Source organism: Elephas maximus, chromosome 6 (genome assembly GCF_024166365.1).
Source record: "Elephas maximus indicus isolate mEleMax1 chromosome 6, mEleMax1 primary haplotype, whole genome shotgun sequence".
NCBI lineage: Eukaryota > Metazoa > Chordata > Mammalia > Proboscidea > Elephantidae > Elephas > Elephas maximus.
In genome coordinates, this window is record NC_064824.1 from 41,710,262 (window position 1) to 41,733,708 (window position 23,447).

The window sequence follows — 23,447 nt, forward strand, 5'->3', positions numbered from 1 at the left end:
ATACTAATAAGGTTTACAATTTTTGGAGCTCCCACTATGCCAAGTGGTCAAGTCAAGAGACAAAGTCTTTTATTTATTTATTTTTCTTTCCCTTTTTTCTTCTTCACCATCTCCTTCTGTGCTTCCCGATCCTCCTCATCTTCCTCCATCTAAATCTTCTCTTCATTTGTTTTTCTGGGATTTAGAAGGTAGTGGTTAACACAACTTAGAGATCTGAAACAGTGAAGATTGCATCTTGTTGGCTGTTTTGTTTCCTAGTATTAATAGGCTATTTAGTAGTTCATGGTCTGCTATGGGAGAGTCATGGTAGGTAGGAAAGGAATAAAGAGGGAAAACAAACATTTATTACCTGTCGATTCCATGCCAGGAACTGAGCTAGTCACTCTAAATTCATTATCACTCTTAATGATCACTCTGACTCTATGAGGCAAATATTATTTTTTTATTTATCAAATCTGAGAAAAGCTTTAAAATAAAAGAAGTACCCAAAATCCTGTAATTTTTTTAAGTGGCACAGCTGGCTATGAAACCGAGTCTATCCATCTCCAAAGTTCATACTCTTTTAGGTAAGTATATGTAGGAAATTGAGGCTTATATGAATCTGCAAGCAAAAGAATATCGTAGGAAAATCCTATCAAAAGTATGGTTACTTGGTTCCATTCCTTAGTATAAAATATATTTTAAATGTGTGCTGCATGCCAGGCTTTGTGCTAAATATTACCTATACATTGTTGAACAAGACAAAGTCTCTGATCTCTTAAAGCTTACATTCTCATAGCATAGGTAGAAAATGAGTGAGTGAATGAACATGTAAATAAAATAATTCCAGATCATCATAGAACATAAACAATGTGAGATACTAGACAATAATAGGGAGGGGAGGGAGACCTACTTAGGTGGTTGGGAAAGGTTTCTCTAAGGAAATAATATTTATGCTGAGCTGTGAAGGATGAGAAGTAGATGGCCTTGCAAGAGTTGGAAGATGAAGTGTTCCAGGCAAAGAAAATCAACCTTATGGGTAATCTCCTTTATTTTGTGTACCACTCCACTATTTCACTAAAACATGAACTCGGGGTAGGCTCAGTTCCAGGTTTAAAGAATGTCTCAGAGTGATAGTCTCAGGGAATCCTCTGTTCTCTACTGTCCCACATTATCTGACTTTTTTTTTTTTTAAGAGTTTGAGTTCTGTTTCACACTTTTCTCCCTTTCTATCCAGGACCATTCAGTGTGACCCTGGTCAGAACTGTCAGTGGTGATAGCTGGGCACCATATAGTTCTTCTGGTCTCTGCGTAGATGAGGTTGTGGCTAGTGTACACTTGTTTCTTTTTTTCTTCTCTGAGCTTTTGGCTACCTTCTTACTGTTTTGCTCTGGGAGAGAAGAGACCCATAGTTGTGTCTTAGATGGCCACTCAAAAGATTTTAAGACCGCAGACACTACTCACTTCGCTAGGATGCAGATCATGGTTTTTGTGAACGATGTTATGCCAGTTGACTGAATTGACCCATGAGACTATGGTCCTAAACTTTCAATTCCAGAAAACCAATCTTGGAAGGTGTTTGGTTATGTCTGAGGACTATCTGTATTGTATCTTCAATGAATATGTGCCTGCACCCACATATTTATATATACATGCACCTATAGATACTTCTATCTGTTCTGTACACACTTGTACATCAATATGCCAATATGCATCCATATGTGCTCCAACACTCATTTTTACTTTGGTTGTGCTATGCTCACTACATCCACATTCAGTGTCATTTTTTCCATCACTAAAAATAACAAGTCTTTATGATGTAAAGCATAGTTTTCCCTCCCCCCCTCCTCTGCCTGGTAACCACCTATGAACATTGATTTCTCTCTGTATATCTATTCCTGTCTTCTCATCAAAGGGGAATCATACAATATTTGTCCTTATATGCTTGATTTATTTCACTTAGCGTTATGCCCTCCAGGTCCATCCATTTTATAATATGTTTCATGGACTCATCATTGTTCTTTATGGTTGCATAGTATTCCATTGTACATATGTACCACAATTGTTTACCCATTCTTCTATTGATGGACATGTTTCCATTTATTTCCTATTGTGAATAAAGCCGCGATGAACATAGGTGTGCTTATGTCTGTTTGTATTATTATTTCTAGTCTCTAGGGTATATACTTTTTTTTTTTTTTTTTTTTTAGGGTATATACTTAGGAACGGGATTGTTGGGTCATAGGTAGTTCTGTTTCTAGATTTTATTTTTTTGAGAAAAATGCCATACTGTTTTCCATAGTGGTTGTACCATTTTACAGTTCCACCAGCAATGGATAATGTTCCAATTTCCCAACATCCTCACGAACACATATTATAAAATGGTATCTCACTGTAGTTTTTATTTACATCTCTCTGAGTTAATGATTGTAAACATCTTGCATATGTTTGTTGGCTGCTTGGATGTCCTCTTTGGTGAAGGTCCTGTTTATGTCCTTTGCCCACTTTGTGATTGGGCTGTTTGTCTTCTTTTGTTGTTATTGCAGTTTTCTATAGATTATAGAGGTTAGATTCTTATTGGATAAATTGTTTCCAAAGATTTTTTTTCCCAGTCTGTAGATTGCCTATTTACTCTTTTAATAAAGTGTTTTCATGAGGGTAAGTTTTAATTTTTATGAGGTCCCATTTATATATTTTATCTTTGATTTGTGCATTTGTTGTTATATTTGTTTTCCTATTTTTATAAAAGACTAGATCTCATAATCTCCTCCCAGGAATTTTATGGTTTTAGATTTAACAGCAGTAATATTTAACATTAGTAGGTTTAACATAGTAACGATTGTGAGGAAGATGCAGGACCAGGCAGTGTTTCATTCTGTTGCACATAGGGTCACTGTGATGAGGAACTGATTTTATGGCACCTAAAAACGGCAAGGTTTAACACTTAGCTCTGATTCATTTTAAGTTAGTTTCTGTGTATGGTGTGAGGTATTGGTCCTGTTTTGTTTTTCTGCAGTTGGATACACAGTTTTGCCAGCACCATTTATTAAAAGAGGCTATTTCTGACCCACTCAATGGACTTTGACCCTTTGTTGAAAATCAGTTGTCCATAGGTGGCTGGGTTTAATTCTTAGTTCTCAGTTCTATTTCAATGGTCTATGTGTCCATCATTGAACCAATGCCAGACTGTTTGATTACAGTGGTTGTACAGTACGTTTTGGTATTGGTGGGGTGTGAGGCCCCCTGCTTTGTTCTTTTTCTTAAATATTGTTTTGGCTGTTAGTGAAGTGCTTGTAAGTCAACAAGATTGTGAATATTGGGAGTAATATTTGAAAGAAAAAAAAAGACTCTGAAGAACATCAATATTTATTCAGAGGAAAGTGGGAATTAAAATAGACCACTAGAAGGAATGTTCTGTATAGTAGAAGGACAACCAGGTCAAAGAAAAGTTAGAGTAACAAGAGATAACAAAGCAGCCATGGTAAATGCAAAGAGAGTGATTGAAGGAGGGGTGAGAATAGATCACCACTGAATTTTTCCAATAGGTCAGTATTGAGCATTGTTCACAAAAGTGAAGTCTTGTGGCAAACTTCAGAGAAAAATTTAGTTTTCAAATACTGGTGAAAATCTAAATATGAGGTAAATGAATATAAATAACTCTTCTGATGAGAAAAGGGAAGGAGTGAGGGAAAGTATAGCTCTGACAGGAAACTGGAATTCTGTGAGACTATGTATAGAGTTGTGTGTGTGTGTGTGTGTGTGTGTGTGTGTGTACAACTGAAATATATTGGAAGAATGTAAACAGTAGAAAAGGGAGTGTAAACATTTAAAAAAAATTTTAATAGAGTCAATTTCCTAATTGATGAAGTAATAGATTCTGAGCACAAGAAAGATAGTTAAGAGCACCCTGGCTGTGTTTGCATCCTACCTCACTGTGGCCATGAGCAGATTGCTAAGTTTCTCTGTGCCTAGTTTCTACATCTTAAAATTGGGATAATAGTAGTACTTACCTCTGAAGGTTGTGGCAATATATTACGCCTAAAAGATTCCCTGGCAAATAGTGAGTGCTACATAAGTAGTAACTATTTTATTGTAAAGTAATGGAGATGTTGTTTTCTTTGAAATGGGGGGGAACGTCAAGCAAATGAAAGCTGTGAAACATAGGGAGGGATTTGAAGAAATTCTTAATTGAAAAACTCTACTTTCTCAACAAATAAGACAAAAAAATTATTTTCTGACAATGAGGTGGGCAGGTGTGGGGTCAGAAATTTAAAGAAAGTGGTAAAATTGAGCACAGGGACTAGAAAATAAGAAAGGAAGAGGAAATAAAAAAGATTACCAAGAAGACCTGAGGACCCAGCTTAGGGCAGGGGAGGCATGAATACTCTTATGAGAGGAGCAATGTGCCTGATTGTGAGATTTTTTTCCTGCAGCATTTCCTGCAGTTGTGAGGTTTATTTCAGAAATGCAAGGTTGTTTTAATACCCCAAAATCAATCAGTGCATTTCATCATATTAACAGATTAAAAAATAAAGGATATATGACCTTCTCAAAAGATGTGTAAAAAGCGTTTGACCAAATTCAATAGCCATGCATGGTGAAAAGAAAAGAAAAGCAAAATGACTCAGGAAACTAGGAGTAGAAGCAAATTTTTTCAATCTGATGAAGAACATCTACAAATAAAGGAGCATCTCTTTAATGGTAAAATATTGAATGTTTTCTGCTAAGGTAAATAAGGCAAGAATCTTACTTTAACTACTTCTATTCAATGTTTTATTAGAGATCCTAACTTGTGTAGTAAAGCAAGAAAAATAAGTAAAAGCTATGATGATTGAATAAAACTGTCTTTGCAGATGATATAATTGTGTGATAGAAAATCCTGAGGAATCGGTAAAATACTATGATAACTAATAAGTTAACTTAGCAAGGTCAAAGATACAATGTCAACAACAACAACAACAAAAATCATTGTATTTTTTACAATAAATTTAATTGGAAAAATTTTGGAAATAAATGTAAAATGTATTAATGAACATAATAAACAATAGAATAAAATTAACGAAAGGCATATAAGAGCTCTTCACTAAAAACTCCAAAATGTTGTGGAGATAAATTTTTAAAAACTTAGATAATTGGATCCACCACTGTCCATCAGTTTGTCATACTGTGCTGGCTTGTGTGGTACTGTGATGCTGGAAGTTATATCACCAGCATATCAAATACCAGTAGGGTCACCTATGATGTACGGTTTCAGCAGTGCTTCCAGACTGATAGACTAGTAAGAAAACCCTGGAAATGTTTCATTTTGTTATTCATAAGATTGCCATGAGTTAGGGAAGACTCAAGGGCAACTAACGAGAACAAATAAATGGAGAGATATACCACATTCATAGATTGGGGAACTCACTTACCTTAAGATGTCACTTCTTCTAAATGATCTATAGGCTCACTACGATCTCAATCAAAATCACAACATGATATGGTGTAGATGTTAAAGAGATGATTCTAAATTTTGTATGAAAATATAAAGGAATCTATCTAAATTAGCCAAAACAATCTTAAAAAAGAAGAACAAAATTATAAATTTCATATTACCTAATTTTAAGACTTACTTTAAAGCTAAGCTAATCAAGGTAGTATGCTATTTGGCATATTATTTATTCTTAGTATCTGTCGACTCCTATCTGACACGTATGTAGAGTAGAGCTGCTCCATTAAGTTCTCAAGACTGTGACCTTAGGAAGCAGATCATCAGGCCTGTCTTCTGAGGTACCTCTGGGTGAGTTCAAACTGCCAACCTTTCAGCTAATAGTTGAGCACCTAACCATTTGTAAGACCCAAAGAAGTGGTATTGGCATAGATATATCAAACAACTTAAGAGGGAATTCAAAAGTATATTTGCACATAAATAATTGGTTGATTTTAGACAAATATATTAACACAATTAAATGGGTAAGGAAATTATTTTTCAACAAATGGTTCTATAAAAACTGCGTAAATATATGGAATAATATTAACCTTAACTCTTACCTCACAACATACCCCCCCAAAAAGAGATGAATCATAAATCTAAAAGTAAAAGCTAAAACAATAAACTTATGAAATAAATTAGGATAAAATCTTTATGCCTTTAGGGTAGGAAAAGATTTCTTGGCAAAGAAACAAAAAGCAACCACCATAAAAAAAAAAATTTAATGGACATTAATTTTTTTTTTTTTTAGTGTCCACTAAGAAAATAAAAAAGTAAGCCACTGATGGGAGAAGATATTCGTAATTTATCTGACAAAGAACTTGTATCCACAATACCTAAAGAATTTCCACAAATTATTAATGAAAGGTAACTACCCTATACGAAATGGGAAAAATAATTAAACAGGCACTTATCAAAAGATATGGCAAGCCAGTAAGCTCATTGGAAAGCTCTCAGCTCATTGGAAAGTTCTCCACAGCGGCAAATAAAAATCACTTGACAACCACTTGAAAAGCTAAACTAACTGAAAACACTAAATGTTGATGAGCATAAGGAGCAATTAGAACTTTCATACCTTAGTTATGAGTATGAAAAATAATTCAACCACTTTGGAAAAACATTTGGCTCTTTTTCACAAAGTTAAATATACCCCAACACTCCATTGCCCAGAAATTCCACTCCCAGGAGTTTTCCCAAGAGAAATGAATCTTTTGCCCACAATAGCTGTATACCAGAATGTTACACCAGCAACTTATTCATAATGTGCTTAAACTGGAAATAACACAGATAGATTTAATGGAAAAATAGGTACATAAAATCTGGTATATTCATATGATGGAATACTATTTAGCATTATAAAAGAATATACCAGTGGATAATACACAAGAACACTGAAGAATTTCAAATAAACTTGGTTGAGTGAAAGAAGCCGGACGCAAAAGAGCACATACTGCGTTATACAATATATATAAGCTTCAAGTACTAATGTATTTAAGTACAGGCTAATTTAGTCTATGCTGATTGAAATCAGACAAGTAGCTGCATATAAGGACTGGGCGGTGACTCTAAGGAAGTGCAAAGGAACTCTCTGGCATGATGGAAATGTTCTATGTCTTAGATAGATTGTTGGTCCCATGGGTATATATCTTTGTTAAGATTCATTGAATTATACCCTTAACATATGTAAATGTTACCTAATTAAAAACAAAACAACAACAAAAATCTTGACCAAGCTTGGCTAATAAACAAGAACAAAATGAAGAAGAGGAGGCTGACACCTGTTTCAGCCACATTGACTTGAATACTATTCCCTGAATACTGTTTTTTTTTTTTTTTTTCTTTTCACTCTTCCTTACTGTTCTCCTTCTCCCTAAACTCTGAATGGCCCTTGACAAAATTTGCCTCCTCTCTACCTCTCTCCTTTTGTATCCAGCTCCCTCGCCAGGAAATCTCTGCTCTTCATTTTTTAGATACCTCTCTTCAGTTCCTTCATGTATTAAGCAAACACATATTCTCCTCTTTCTCCATATTGAGTCCTGTTCTCTAACCTGTTATCCCTACTAAGGTATGGCAGATAGTATACCAAACTGTTGCCTTTCTACCAAATAGGTGTATTTTTTACAATTATGAAATATTGAAGCTCAGAGTCAAGAAAGTAGCTTAAAAAGCATTTCATGTCATTGAAGCCAGAAACATGATTTTTTTTCCTTTTAATTTTTATTTAATCAGTTACTCAACTAATATTTAGTTGTCTGAGAGTTTGACAGGTACTGGAGAAACAGTGAAGAGCTTTTAATCTTGGTGGGGGTGAAGGATGTGGGCAGACCTTAATCAAATAAACATATAATTAATGTACATAAAGAAAATGACTGAAGTCTCTGAAGGAAGGCATATCTTCAAAGTTTCCTTCTCTCTCTTTATCTCCCCTACATTTGGTTGTCCATTCTACCTCTGACGAATCACTCTAGTGTGCCTAAACCCTGTTTTCCTGCCCATTGATCATGCACTGATCTTGGTCAAGCCCTTGTTGTCTCTCAGTTGCCCCAAGATTAACCCTTACTGGTTTCCATGATCCCAGTTGGGTCCATCTCAGCTGTCGCAATTTCTGCTTCCACATTCCCTTTTTACCCTCGCATTCATTCTCTCCCATCTCTAGCCAGACTAACTATGATTGGTTTGGAAATAGGCTTTCCAAACCTGTACCTTATGTTCCTTTCACGTTCCTGTACCTTAGCATAAACTATTTCCTTTTTCTGGAAAGCCTACTCCCATTGCTGCTTAAGAGCATGGCCAGTCACTGATTCCTTCCTCAAGATCTAAGTAGTTCACTAACCTCTTTTCAGATGTCTTAGTCTGCTCCCTCCTGTCCATGCTTTCACGTTCGTGATTTCTGTTTTTTATTATACATGCCATTTTGCCTTTTTACTTGCCACCTTGTAAACTCCTTCAGAGAGAGATTATATCTTATAATCTATATATTCTAATTTCTAGCACAGTCCCTGACCTATAGTATGCATTCAATAAATATTTGTTGACTATTTGATGAGAAATATGTCAATTTTCCCTAAGGGAAATTTTACAAATACAAAACCTTTCCCCAAGGAAAATATTTTTGTTGTTGGTTTCACGTTGTTTTGCTTTATTTAGGGGCTTATTCCTTTATTTACACACGTCCACACACACAGGAAACCATAAATAAAAGTTATTGTAGAAAGTTGTAAAAAAAAATTCTCTCTGCAGTTGAACATTTTTGCCTTTTATTTTTCATGAAATAGATTTTGAAATGATCCTCGTTGTCAGAAACTAGTAAATTGATTAATGGCTTTACTTGAGGAATCATATTTGTAAAAGAAAAGTAGAAAGAGTAGTTAATATTCTTTTAAGAAGATGATATCCTTTTGCCAAGTTTCCTCGTGTGCGAGTCACTGGCCCACATTTAACATGATGAGGATAATAGGCTTAGGTTGGTATCAAAATTAAAGTCTGAAGTCTGCATCTAAATTATGAGTTGCTTGCTTGTGAGAAATTTCCTCACTGGGACTGCTTCCAAAAGCACTTCACTGTAGCTTCATGGAATTTTCTCAACTGTTTTATTTGTTCCTTCTCCACACCTCTTCCCTGGTGCATAGAGGCACATCTGTCTGTTTTCTGCCTTATCAAGCATGCATCTACATCTGTGAGGAAAACTCCGCTTCCTCAGCTAAAAACCTGTATCTGATTGTGGTAATAAAGCTCTACTTCCTTAGTTCAAAACATACATCAGACAAGACCAATTACTTCAAATGACTCATAGTAACAGGCAAAGCAATAGTCATCTTTTGAAAGCCTTTGAACTTCCACTGCTTCAAAGGTGTACTAAAATGTGGTTATGAGGCGATTGTCTAAAATTGCCAAATTACCAGTTTCCAAGCTTTGACATTTTTTTTTTTTTTTTTTTTGCATAACTAGACAAAGGAAATCAGTGAGATTACCTATCAGGAAGAGAAAAGACACAGGCAAAAAAAGGACAGACAAAAAAAAAAAAATACTATGTCACTGGTGAGGCTGGGAATATGATGACTCTTCTTAAGCAAGGAGTAGGGAAGAGCTTTAGTTAGCTATTGATATAATTAGGTACTATATTAAACAAGTGGGTAGTTTTTGTTCTTGTTCTTGCTTTGAAAAGCATGAAAATGTATTACTCTGAGAATGACCAACGAGTGCTTTTTTCTTAAAGAAAGTCAGTGTCCAAAAGGACTGCCTGATACTTTGAATCCTGTGGAAGAATTTCCTGATGTTCACTTTTAGGTATGAAGTGTCAACAGTGGTGAATAACAGTCGAAACTCATAATTGTCTGCCAGTTGTTTGGGAACTTGTGTGAATGAATTTGTGGCCATACCTGTTCCTGTCATTTCTCCTGGAGTAAAATTTGCCCTTTGTTCAACAGAAACACTCTCTGTATGTTTGTTGGCTTCCTACCCTAACTTCTATGGAGCCCTGGTGGCTTAGTGGTTAAGAGCTACGGCCACTTACCAAAAAAGTCAGCAGTTTCAATCCACCAGACGCTCCTTGGAAACCCTATGGGGTGGTGCTACTCTGTCCCATAGGGTTGCTGGGAGTCAGAATTGACTTGGTGGCAACAAGTTTGGTTTTGGTTGTTATACCCTACTTTATTAATGGCATGAAAGGCTCTTTAGTTTACCTCTTGTAACATATTTTAAAAGTTCTACCTTCTTTATAAAACTCTTCCTAAGAACTCCTGTAGGTTACACAGAAAGGTGCAGCCCAGGGGACTGGTTATGGATACGGTGACCAGAGCCAGACACCTGGATTCAAAGTCTGGCTCTATCCATGCCCCTAGTGGGGTGACTGTGGGCAAGTTACTTAACTACTTCTGTCTGAGTGATTGCATTGATAGCACAATGCTTTTTTTAATTAAAAAAAGTTAGAAAATCTGATGAGGAAAAAATTTAAAACCCACTGCCAGAGTATAAAGAAAAATAGTCGGTAGCCCAGATGACCAGCTTCTTCTGTAAACGCTACAGGTTTCCCTTAGCTCAACATCCAACAAACTTTACTGATTCTTGCAGACTAAGCCTTGCCTCAAAATACCTTTTCTTGTTTTCTATTAAAATGAGAAGCAAAAAAAAAAAAAAAACTCAGTCCTTGAAAACATATCCTTTCTCAGCAATAAATGGGCAATTTTAATGAAGTGATATTATTCACACTTTATAAATGCTTAGCAGTCAGCCAGGGTGCTACAACAGAGTCTTAGAAATTTAGATCAAGAGAGATACTTCAGGTTATTTAGTTCAAGCTTCTCACTTTACAGAGGAAAGAGACTTTAATGAAATAGACATTAGGTGTTTTATCCAAGATCACAGTCAATTTGCAACGGATTTGGGCCACACTAGTAAACAGTGTGTCTTTTGGAGTCAGGCAGTGCTGAGTTCCGATTTCAGCTCTCTTACTTCTGTATCACTGGACATATCTTAATCTTAGTTTCCTCAACCCTTAAAACAAAAAAAGAGAAGATATTTGTAAATGAGATAATAATTTCAAAGCAATTAGCACATTGGCTGGCCTGTAACGAACTCTCAATAAGTAGCACTTTTTTGTTATTGTTACTTTTGTTACTCCCTGGTCCCCAGTGTGTCTACCATCATAAGACCGAATACCAGATGTTAAAGTAAATATTGGTCTCTTCCAAGTGATTATTGCCAAATCATCCCTAAGTGAGCAGTAGACATTCAAAGTCTATTCAACATACTATGGTTTGAAAATGCATAGTTGGCACCTTAACTGGGTGGACAAATGATGGGTGAAACAAACTTTCATACTCATATTTAAATATGGCACTGATCCTGTAAATAAACCTGCGGAGTCAAGTTTTTCATGCCCCTTTGTATTACCCAGCCCTTGTACAGGAAATGGAGTATATTTAATATTGATGACTCTGTATGTGTCATTTAATCGTCTCTATTGATTGGATTTCATCAGAGTGTGGGGCTTGGACAGAGCTTTGATTAGACTGTAAGGATCCTTTGCCGTTTACTTTTACTCGACACCATATCAAGGCACCTTCTGGTGCGATATCACTTTCACAATCAATACCTGAAAAAAGCCCCGTACACAGGCCTCCAGGAAGAGAGAAGGCACTGCCTCTAAGTCCCTTTATACACATAGATTAAACTTCTCCATTGAAAAAGGTTTATTGCATGTTTTAGAGCAAGAGAGAGCAAGTAAAAAGACCTCAAGGAGTCTCCATAGATTTCTTGTGTAATTTGTGCATCATTTTTTATTTAAAAGTGTCAAATTCTCCCTTTTAATGTTGGTTGACATTTGAGAATAGATCCTTTTTATCAGTGAAATTTTACAGTTTCTATCCAGTGTTTTTTTTCCCCTAGATGTAATAATAGTCTATAAATATATTATTTGGGCAAATTGATATCTTAGATAGACTATCTTGTCCAAATTCATTTTGCATGGATTTTACTGCTGCGAAACATCCACTGGGCCTCCCTGACTAATCATCCACTGAGGCAAAGTTTATTTTTCTATTTGCCAAATATGTTTCACCAGGAAGCCACAGAGCTCAGGCTCCAGATTTAAATAACACCAACTAAGTAGCATTAAGCACAAAATGTGTCTCTTTATACTGGGTTCACGGAGTTTTTGGTGGTGTGTTATGGATTCAATTGTGTCTCCTGCAAACATGTGTTGTAAATCCTAACCTATGTACCTGTGGTTATAATCCCATTTGGGAATGGGTTTTCTTTGTCGTGTTAATGAGACAAGATTAGTGTAGGGTGTGTTTTAAATCCATCTCTTTTGAGATATAAGAGGGATTAAATTAGCAAGCCAAAGAAGCAGAGACAGGGGAAGAGAGATGCCAAGCCACATGAAGACACCCAGGAGCAGAAACTAGAAGAGACAAGGACCTTCCTCCAGAGCTGATAGAGAAAGCCTTCCTCTAGAGCTGGCACCCTGAATTTGGACTTCTAGCCTCCTGAATTGTGAGAAAATAAATTTGTTCGTTAAAGCCATTCCAGTTGCGGTATTTCTGGTATAGCAGCACTAGAAAACTAATACATGGTGTCTTAATGCTGACTGGAAAGGGGCTGGAACGAAATGCTTATCTCTCCTCTGAAACATGGTGCTTACACAGAGGCTGGTTACTGAGACCTTGGTGGTCAGGGTTGAACTAAAACCCCTGGAAGTAGATGAAGTAATTTCAATACTGTCAGAGTATTTTAAGTTTCAAAAGCCTGGAGTTTGGAAATAATATATTCTTCCATGTAAAATGTATACTCCCAACAAAACAAGTTACTAGGTATCAAGACACCCAGTGTTCTATCCAAGATGGAAGTTGTCTGCCATAGAGTGATAGGGATGGGTGGGTAAAGGACATGGACTCCATTCTTGACTACCACTTTCGTCTTTTTTGCAATATGTCTCACCTACTGTAGGTTCACCATTTCTTCCTGCAGGTTGTTTTATCCTTGTGTTGGAAGAAAAATTCAGGTGATTCAAAAAATACCATCCTGTTCTCTGGTAATAATTATATTTTCTATGTATTTTGTATACCCAGTTTTCTAAAGTTATAAATATTTGACCGTCATTCCTATTTACATTTTTTATAATGTTCCCAATACCAGGAGATAGTAATTTGCTGAAAATGTAGGCCTGTATATTTGTCTGTTTCACTTTCATTGATGACATTGTAAGTCAGTCTTTTCAAAATAGCCCTAGTGATTATCCCCCTCCCCCATGAAATTATTGAAGCGATGGCTGCCCATGAAGAAAGGGAAAGTATATATTTTTCATATACATTTTTTGACCTATTGAATATTGATTCTTTAAAATCACATGAACATATTTATATGTTTAAAAATAGCTTAAAATTAACATTTCCCAAAGATTTATTTTAGATTCTGATTATTATATAGGGCATAAACTTTTTTGACATTTAGCAAGATATGATATCATGTAAAAATCATTTTGTAACAGTAATTTTCACATAAATATTGATTCAAGCTTTTCCATACTTAAAATCAGTGAACGGTAGACAAAGAAACCATAACTCTGTATAACTAAAGCCAAAATTCTTAGTTACAACCTCTCCAAAATGTTTTAGAACTTAATAAAAGTAATCACCATTTATTGAGCACTTTTTAACCAACCAATCCATTGCTGTCGAGTTGACTCTGACTCATAGGGACCATATAGGACAGAGTAGAACAGCCCCATAGGGTTTCTAAAGCTATAATCTTAATGGAAGCAGACTGTCACATCTTCCTCCCATGATGTGGCTGGTGGATTCAAACCACTGACCTTTTGGTTAGCAGTCAAGAGCTTAACCACTGTGCTACCAGGGATCTCACCAAACACTTATGACGCAACAAGTATTTTAGGTACAGCATTTCGGTTACTCTTTCTAACAATTCTATGACAAGTGTAGTAGGTGAGGAAACTGAAGCTGAGAATTTAGTAAACTAGGGAGTACCAGGCACAAATTTCAGAGTCTGTAGCTCAAGTTCTCCCCACAATACCAGGTGCTTCTAACTGAAGGCAGATCTCTGAGGTATATGGACTTTAAATGCTACTTGGGTATCAGTTTCACTAGGGATTCAAGGACAGGTGTGATCCATGCTGGTTTGGAATAGCCTTGGGAACTTTGATTATTCCATTGAAAACCTAAGTAGTACAAAGTGGATAAATGTTCATAATTTTGCCTGCCTTAGGTCCATCAGGGTGTATGTAGACTGCAATTCATAAGAGGGAAGAAGCATCAAATGTTAAGCATTTATTTTCAAATGACCTTGGCAAGTACAGATCAGAGCACTCACCCTCCTGTGTCCCAGGGTGAAGTAGTCGGTGGAGATGCACTCCTATAAGGAGGTATGACTCCACTCCATGAAAGCTGATTCTTACAGAGAGATCTGGGTTGAAAAAAAATGGGGTATACAGGCTCCATCTGTCCTCCTGACATGCACTATGCTTCGGATTAATTTTACTAAGTCTGTATTGTGACCAGGTCACTCTCCAGCTCACAAATTTTCCAAAATCAAGGAATAGAGTGAATATTCCTAGTGCCTTGGGCAAGCATCACCTTGGCTACATCTTCCATGACAGTTATTTTTTCTAAAAGGGAGGAGGCTATCTGAAAATCAAGAGTTTAGAAACTTGATAGTAGAAGTTGACACCTAAACGTTAAAAGCTACCAGTCCAGTTAGGATGTCCCCTTTTTTTCCCCTTTTATTTTCTTTTTAAAGAAATTCTATCTGAATGGGTGTATGTAGCATCAGAAGTCATCCACATCCATGAGGGATAAGAATTAGAATCAGCATAAAGATGGTTCCTATGAGGTAGAGGTCAGACATACCTCCACGTACAAATTCTTCACCTTCTGACATTATTTTCCCCCATTCCCACCCCCACAATGGCACTATTTACTTCTCTGCTGGGATTGATAACTCATTGCAATGGCCACACAGAACTCACAGACTACACTCATAATTTTGTGATTTTTTTAGGGAAGTAACAGGCTAAATTTTGGATCAGGATCAACTTGGAAGTAACAGAATACAACTCAGAAGACAGGATACAGTTTGTCAAGCAGGATAGCTTTTAATTAGAACATCTCTCAGCTCCTTCTTGGGCATGCTAGTTGAGAACCCTTACTGGCCATGCCCACAGGCAGGCCACCTTGCTCTGAATCTCTTGAAGAGGGGCAGATTATCCAATAAGCAAGGTAAGTACGGTGCTTACCTTGATTACCAGATCATCTCTAGTGATCAATTTCACATTTTTTTTTTTTTATTTTTTTTACCACATCAAAGATTTTGCTTCTAGGTACATCTGGCATCTGTCTGTCTTCCAGCCCAATGGCACCTTCCTACAGAATCAAAGCCTTTTTTTCAAATTTACAGTCCCTGATGGGGCAGATGACCCAGTAAGCAAGGTAAGCATGGGTTTACTTGTGCTTACTAACCTGTGGCAAACGATTTCACATAGGTTTCACCACATTAAAGACTTCACATGTGAAACCTATGTGAAATTTTTCACTACAGGTGATCTGGTCAGCAAGTAAAACACCATGCTTACCTTGCCATATTAGTTTTTTAACCATTGTATAATCTGCCCCTGCTCTTGAGGTATCATTGTAGCAAAACATTTAAGGGATTTTAGGTTCCACCACGGTATTCTAGTCCAGCACATTCCTTTCCCTTAGTCCACTCTTTCAGTTACAACTTCTACAGTTTCAGTTTTTACAATCACAATTTCCTCTACTTAGCATTAATACACACAGCTGAATCATATATCAGTATCTTTCCCCAGCCACTCTTCTCCAGACCCATAAGGAAAAGAGAAATCAGTTCAGTGGGGGTCTTCCTCTCTCCCCGTCATTTTGAGTGTAAGTGCAGTCACAAAACATGTAAGCCAGACACTACATGCCTCTATCTCCCCCCACTTCAGACAGTCAGCGTTTAAACGGCCTATCCCTACCAAACCAGTACTCTCAGAAGAAAATCTTGTTTGCTGATCTGAAGAATTTTATGTCTGGTTAGAACTCTGAGCATCTGTATCCCTAAGCAAAGCCCAGTCCAGGGCAAACCACCAAACTGGAGTAAATCCTGCTGCCAAAGCCAACTTTGCAGAATCAAAACTCTCTCCACCTTTACCTAGGGCCAGGTAATCTCATTCCTAGTCATCTAGGCTAGGTCAATGGGTGCCAGAGGTTCATGTCCAAACTCTGCCTATCCTTTCATTGCTGCACCTCCCTCACATCCTCTCATCTTTTGGACCCAGGTGGTCACCTCAAGCAAGCATACCAGGCTATCTGTTTGCTGGCTCCCACTAAGTTCCAACCCTGAAAGGGAGTTCATCTGATGGGCACTGACATTTTCTGCCTCAAAGTTGTTGTGTTGTTAGGTGCCCTTGAGTTGGTTCTGACTCATTGAGAAACTATGTACAACAGAGCGAAGCAATACCTGGTCCTGCACCATCCTCACAACTGTTGATATGTTTGAGCCCATCGTTGCAGCCACTGTGTCAATCTATCTCTTTGAGGGTCTTCCTCTTTTTGCCTGACCCTCTACTTTACCAAGCATAGTGTCCTTCTCCAGGGACTGGTCCTTACTGATAACATGTCCAAAGTACATGAGATAAATTCTCACCATCCTTGCTCCTAAGGAACATTCTGGCTGTACTTCTTCCAAGATAGATTTGTTCATTATTCTGGAAGTTCATGATATATTCAATATTCTTTGCCAACATCATAATCCAAATGCATCAGTTCTTCTTTAGTCATTCTTATTCAGTGTTCAACTTTCGCATGCATATGAAGTGATTGAAAATACCATGGCTTAAGTCACGCACACCTTAGTCCTCAAAGTAATGTCTTTGCTTTTTAAAACTTTAAAGAGGCCTTTTGCAGCAGATTTGCCCAATGCAACATGTCATTTTATTTTCTGACTGCTGCTTCCGTGGGCATTGATTGTGGATCCAAGTAAAGTGAAATCCTTGACAACTTCAGCCTTTTCTCTGTTTATCATGATGTTGCTTATTGGTCCAGTTGTGAAGATTTTTGATTTCTTTATGTTGAGATGTAATCCATACTTAAGGTTATAGCCTTTGATCTTCATCAGTAAGTGCTTCAAGTCCTCTTTGCTTTCAGTAAGCAAGGTTGTGCTGTCTGCATATTGCAAGTTGTTAGTGAGTTTTCCTTCAACCCTGGTGCCTCATTCTTCTTCATATATTCCAGTTTCTTGGATTATTTGCTCAGGATATGGATTGAATAAGTAGGTGAAAGATAACAACTCTGACACACACCTTTCCTGATTTTAAACCACACAGTATCCCCTCGTTCTGTTTAAACAACTGCCTCTCGGTCTATGTACAGGCCCCTCATGAGCACAATTAAGTATTCTGGAATTTCCATTTTTCTAAATGTTATCCATAATTTGTTATGATCTGCATGGTTGAATTCCTTTGCATAGTCCATAAGACATAGGCAAATATCTTTTTGGTTTTCTCTGCTTTTAGCCAAGATCCATTTGACATCAGTGATGATATCTCTCCTTCCACATCCTCTTCTGATTCTGGCTTGAATCTCTGGCAGTTCTCTGTTGATGTACTGCAGCAACTGTTTCTGCATTATCTTCTGAAAATTTTACTTGTATGTGATATTAATTATATTATTTGATTATTTTTGCATTCTGTTGGATCACCTTTCTTTGGAATGTGTGCATATTCAATCAAGTATTGCCTAAAGGATGGACTTACACATTCCCTGTTTTTTATAATACTCAATATTCATTTCTATCACACATTCAGGTCTGTTTTACAACACCAGGTAGGAGAAATATTCCTTTAGTCAGACCAATATCCATAGCACATTCAGATAAACACATAAACATTTTTAACATTACAGTTTCATGTTCTCTTTCCACACCCTGACTAACTTCCCATTCATAGGCATAAGGCCTTGGGCCTCTGCTTGGGTTGAACCAGAAAACCGTGGCCCTCTATTAATCATCTTGTGTAACCTGCTGGGCTTTTGCCCCAAGCCACTCCGGATAGAGCTTTCCTATCCTCAATTTCCCTATGTGCTGCTCCTGCATAAGATTCTTACTTTCCATGTAGCTATTACAGATAACAACAACCAAAGTAACCATCCAGGAATCAAAAATTTCACATCCCATGCTTGTTCACCCTTTCTCTTCCAAAATCCCATGTTTCTGTGAGTCAGAAGTCATTACAACGAATCCCATGTCTGACTCCAACTGTAATGTAGCCTCAGAACTCATCTATACCATGAAGCGTGAGAATGAGGATCAGCCACAGAGCTGGTTCCTATGATGCAGAGGTCAGACATACCTCCATTCTCCAAATTCTTCGCCATTTCTGACACCAACCCTCCATCCCCCCCGCCCCACAAAGGTGCTCTCTGCTTCTCTACTGGATTTGGTAGTTCATTGCAATGGCCACACCAAACTCACAGACCATAATCACAATTGTGTGGTTTATTAGGTGTCAAAAACCTAAATGCACAGAGAAACATCAGCAATTAGTGTAACAGAATGTATTTATTGTGAGCAGGTACATTTTGAATCAAAACCCAGTGCAGTTGAGTCGATTCCGACTCATAGTGACCCTGTAGGACAGAGTAGAACTGCCCCATAGAGTTTACAAGGAGCAGCGTCAAAATAAAAAATACTGAGAAAAGCGCTCCTAAGGGAGGGGGACAGTGAAAGCCAGTTATAAAGATCACTGTTATTTTATTTTATCAGGAGATAACGTCAAAACATGCAAGGTTCCAGGCAGTTGGAGAAACAGAGTCACTAGGGACATGTCATATATTTTCTGGTCAGACCCTGGTATCCCTGCTCCTAGAAATTGGCTGCACATAGATAATTCTCTAAAAGAGCCCAATGCCTAAGGCAAAAGAATCTCTGCTAAGCTGCTTACTAGGCTATTGTTGGACTTGAATGTGACTTTAGGAAAACAGCTCCTCAAAGTCTCAAGGTTTAAAAGGACGCCTAAGGGCAGATAGCCTGGGTAGGTCACCCCAATTCCATGAACCAAGAAATCTGAATTCCAGAAGAATCAAAACGGTTTGCCGTAGGGAAGTATCAGGCTACAACTCTGGGTCGGGATCAACTTGGAAGTAACAGGGTACAACTCAGGAGAAAGGATACAGTTGGTCAATCAAGAAAGCTTCCAACCAGGACAGTTCTCAGCTTCTTCCCAGCTGTGCTAGTTGATGACCCTTCTTGACCTTGCCCTTAGGCAAGCCACATTTTTTGGCTGTGCCCTCAGGCAGGCCCTTCTCTCAGCTTTGAACTTGCCCTTTTCTAAACTTGCCTTTCCCTGCCTTCAGTCTCCCTGTCGTTGGCCTCTCCACTGCTAACTGGCCCAATTTGCAGCCAATGTAGTAGCTCACTTGTCTGCTGCCGTCCTAGCTGCAGCTTTCTGCCGTCACTGCTGACACTACTGCTTGGCCCTGCTTCTGGGTTTCTTGCTGATGACTCTGCTGCTGGGCCCTTCCCAGGCCATCCTGCTACTAGATCCCTTTAGGCCTCTGCCCTGCTTGTGCAAGTATTATAGCACTTTGTGCTCTGCTGACAAGTGCCTGGAGGCACCTCAGCCTGCCATTCAGCCTCCTGCCTGAAGGTGCTTAGCTCTTTCTCTCTCTGTGGGCCGGGAAGCCTACTGTAGCCACCGCTCTTCATGGGCTGGAAAGTACACCGCAGCCTGTCTGCCGGTCTTGTGGTTCCTGCTGCTCACACTGCTGCTGCTGCTGCTGTCCCTCTGCAGCTGGGCTCTGCGCTGCTTACCACTCTTTCTGGCCATCTTGCATCATGGCATGCCATCTTCAGTGTTACAACTCCTGACTCATGATATAGCTTTTTGAAGGGCTTCCCTTCTCTTCCCCTCTCTTTCTCTCTCTTTGCCTCTAACAACCTCTGTGGGGTTGGGTGCTTGTGTAAGCAAACACCTTGTCAATTTCAAGGCATGGCTCTCTCAGCAGGCAATCCATGTAAGTCACTCAATCCTATTGAGTGGTTATGCACACTATTATTTGCATAACAAATCTACTAATTTCTGCAAGGTATATAAAATAGACCATCACAGGCAGGCTGTGGCCCAACCAATCATTTCTGGCAGGATTATAAACCCAAGCCAGAAAGTCTATAGGTAAGAGAAACTCATTGCACTACAGTGAGTCATTATTTTTCCAATTAGATGCAAAATAATCACACTATTCATAAACACCTGTGCAACAATGGTGAGGGTGGCCTAGGCCGAATTACCTCTCTACAGGTTGTTTTGTCTAGAGAATGTTTTCTCTGTGCATTTGGGTAGATCTATTTTATAAATCAAAGAGATCATGCAGATGTCCGTGTGTGTGGTGTGTGTCTAGTTTTTGTTAATCAGGTCCTGCAGCTGATGGGAATGTAAACATCAGAGTACAGCAGAAAGGGATCAGAAAAGATCTTCACTGCAGGATAGACGTATGATGTAGAAAAGGGATTGGACTGAAGTAGGATGCTTGTTCTAGCCTGGAATGGGGAGGTCTTGTATATTGTGTGATTTAAGATGAAAAACTCTAAAACGTAGTGATGTGAAATCAGGGTCATACCCAGGTTCTGTAGTACCTGAAACTTATATAATTGGGGCAGGGAAAAGGAACCACTTCATGAAGAAAAAAAACAGACAAATACAAAATTAGGCATAGAACTTTGGAAATTATCTTAAAGCTTACATTTCTTAAAAAAAAAAAAAAAACTAAACCAGTTGCTGTCCAGTCAATTCTAACTCATGGTGACCTCGAGTGTTTCAGAGTAGAACTGTGCTCCATAGGGTTTTCATGCTGATTTTTCAGAAGTAGACTGCCATGCCTTTCTCCTGAGGTGCCTCCAGGTGGACTTTACCCTTCAAACTTTGAGTTAGCAGCTGAGTGTGTTAACTGCACTACCCAGGTTTCTTTAGCTTCAAAGTAAATATGCCTCTAGATTCTTACTTTCTAACCTAATTTTCCCTGTCAGGACCAAATATAGGATTATGCTTCTGTGGATAGGAGGAAATGTTTCCCAGGAGGCTGACTGTCAAACGTTCTCAGACAAACTTAAGTTGAAGTTAGGCCCTAGACACTTTTGAGAGAGAAGACATGTTTTCTCTCTCAGTTCTCTAAAGGCTGACCCAGATGCCAAGGTTCAGGCACACTAGAGCTCCCCTTGTCCTGTAGTTTGGCTGAGTTTTGTTACCTGGAGACAGACAAAGATCAAAACAGGCATGTAACAAGTAAGAGACCAGAGGATGGCTCTAGGCCTGCCAGGAATGGTAGCAGTGGTAACTTGGGCTGACCTGCTCTGCCATTATCTGCAAATCTTCAGAAAATATTGGAGGAAGTGCAGATCAATTTCTACTCTTCTGCAAAGAATCCAGGGGAAAGCCTGTTCCACACTCAGGATGTGCAGTTAAAGGAGGTTCTGCTCATTTCTCTTGACTCCAGTGGTGGTCTTTGGGGGAGTGAAGCCCTCATGGGGCCATAGGCAACAGTACTAGGGGCAGGACATTTTGGCTAGAGTAAGAGTACATGAGAGACATAATCCTGAGTGGAGAGGAAAGAGCACCTGTAAGGACAAATACAAATTGAAAATACAAAGTTTTAAATCTACCTGTTGATATTAAGGGAATAGGCTCCCTTCCCACCCCTGTTCTTTTAGAATTTCACTCACATAACTTGTAATTGTAAAATCTTTCTCTGTCTCTTTGAAAAGTATGCAAGTCTAAGGTGTTAACTCATGGACCTGGCATCTGCTTCTTTAAAATGTAACATCAGGTAATCGTCTACGAAGGAGCCCTGGTTATGCTCTTGACTGCTAATTGAAAGGTTGGCAGTTTGAACTCACCCAGAGGTGCTGAGGTATCTGCTTAGAAAAAGTTTACAGCTTAGAAAACCATATGGGGCAGTTCTACTCTGTCACATGGGGTCACTATATTTGTTTGCCAACTGCAGGGGGAAGGGTGGTACAAGGTTTTTTCATAAGCGGTGCTATGCCAATTTTTTCTCTTACGTGTTGCTGTAAAAAAAAAAAAAAAGAATTAGTATAGCACTTACAAAAATACTTCCGTTGGGGGGAGGTCAAGGTTGGCAAATAAACTTAGAAGGCATGCGTTATTTGCATAAAAATATAAGGGGTAATGTGTCTTTCTTTCTTTGCAATCTCTTTAGAATTACCTGTGATGCATCACATTCAGGTTTAATGCTTATTCAATAAAAAGACTTTTCTTTCTCTTCTATATTTATGGAGATTTTTTTTCTAGGTTGGGAGCAGATTTTGTTCTAAATTTTATTTCCCCAATACACCTTGTAGAAAATAACTGGGGAACATTTTTTGTGTGTGGGAGGGGGGAGGGAGATGCTAAGTTCCTGGCTGGGTCTATTGGTTCTCCAGCTCACCCTAATTTGTGTATTTATCAAATGCATCAAAACTTTAGGAACAAGTTGGAGAGGCCCGGCATACAAACAGCCAAAGCAAACACAACTTATATCCCTATATTTCCTGTCACTGAGCCTGTGCTACTGAGTTTTTTCCTTCTTACTTTCTACCTGGTTTTCCCAATTCATCTAGTTTGATGAAAATTACATGTTTATGAGGTCCAACTCATTCTGAAAACCTTTATTGATTCCCCCAATTAGATATGATCTTTCTTTTTGAGGTATTGTTTTTATCTCTCTCTAGGGTACTTCCAAGGAGTGCTGGTAGTGTCATGGTTGAGTGCTTGGCTGCTAATTGAAAGGTTGGTGGTTTGAACCCACGTAGCTGCTCCAAAGGAGAAATACCTGATGATCTGCTCCTGTAAAGGTTACAGCCTAGAAAACCCTGTGGGGCAATTCTACTCTGTCACCTGCAGTCACTATGAGTTGAAATTGACTCAATGGCAATTAACAAAAACACAAGAGTACTTCTCACTTCACCTAGAAGTATGGTTACTTTTCGTACACATCCGGATTAGCCTCTTTGTCTATAAGAATCAGAAAGTCACCCAGGTTATTTTAAATCATATGTGTTCCTGTTTGCTTATTAGCATTTGTGTAAAGGCAAAAATGCAGATACAAATCTCATGGCAAACCAGGAACAGCCTTACACCTGGGCCTCCCAGATAGAGACAAAGCTGGGAGCTGATGTAACTAATAATACTGCTTGTGGGTATGGCACTCATCTTCACTGACATGGTGAGCCTAACATCATATGAGCCCTGCATGAAGTAACCACAACCCATTAATCTTTGGACTTCTTGTGGTAGCAAGCATAGTGCTCAGACACAGGACTGGTTACACAGATGGATTGAGGGTTGCCTGGGTCATAGTATGCATATGTTTCCTAGAGGAAGATACCATTCCAATGGCAGACTAATCATAATTAGCCATATAGTAATAATTTCACTTTTTCTTTTAGCTCTTCTTTCTCCCCAGAGTAAAAATTCTTCCACTGAAATCTTTGT

At 38.4% G+C, this 23,447-nt stretch overlaps 1 pseudogene; it reads left to right on the top strand.

The window, feature by feature from the left end:
- Positions 1-23,447, top strand: part of LOC126078212 (60S ribosomal protein L6-like) — a 160,876-nt pseudogene that overhangs the window by 127,469 nt on the left and 9,960 nt on the right.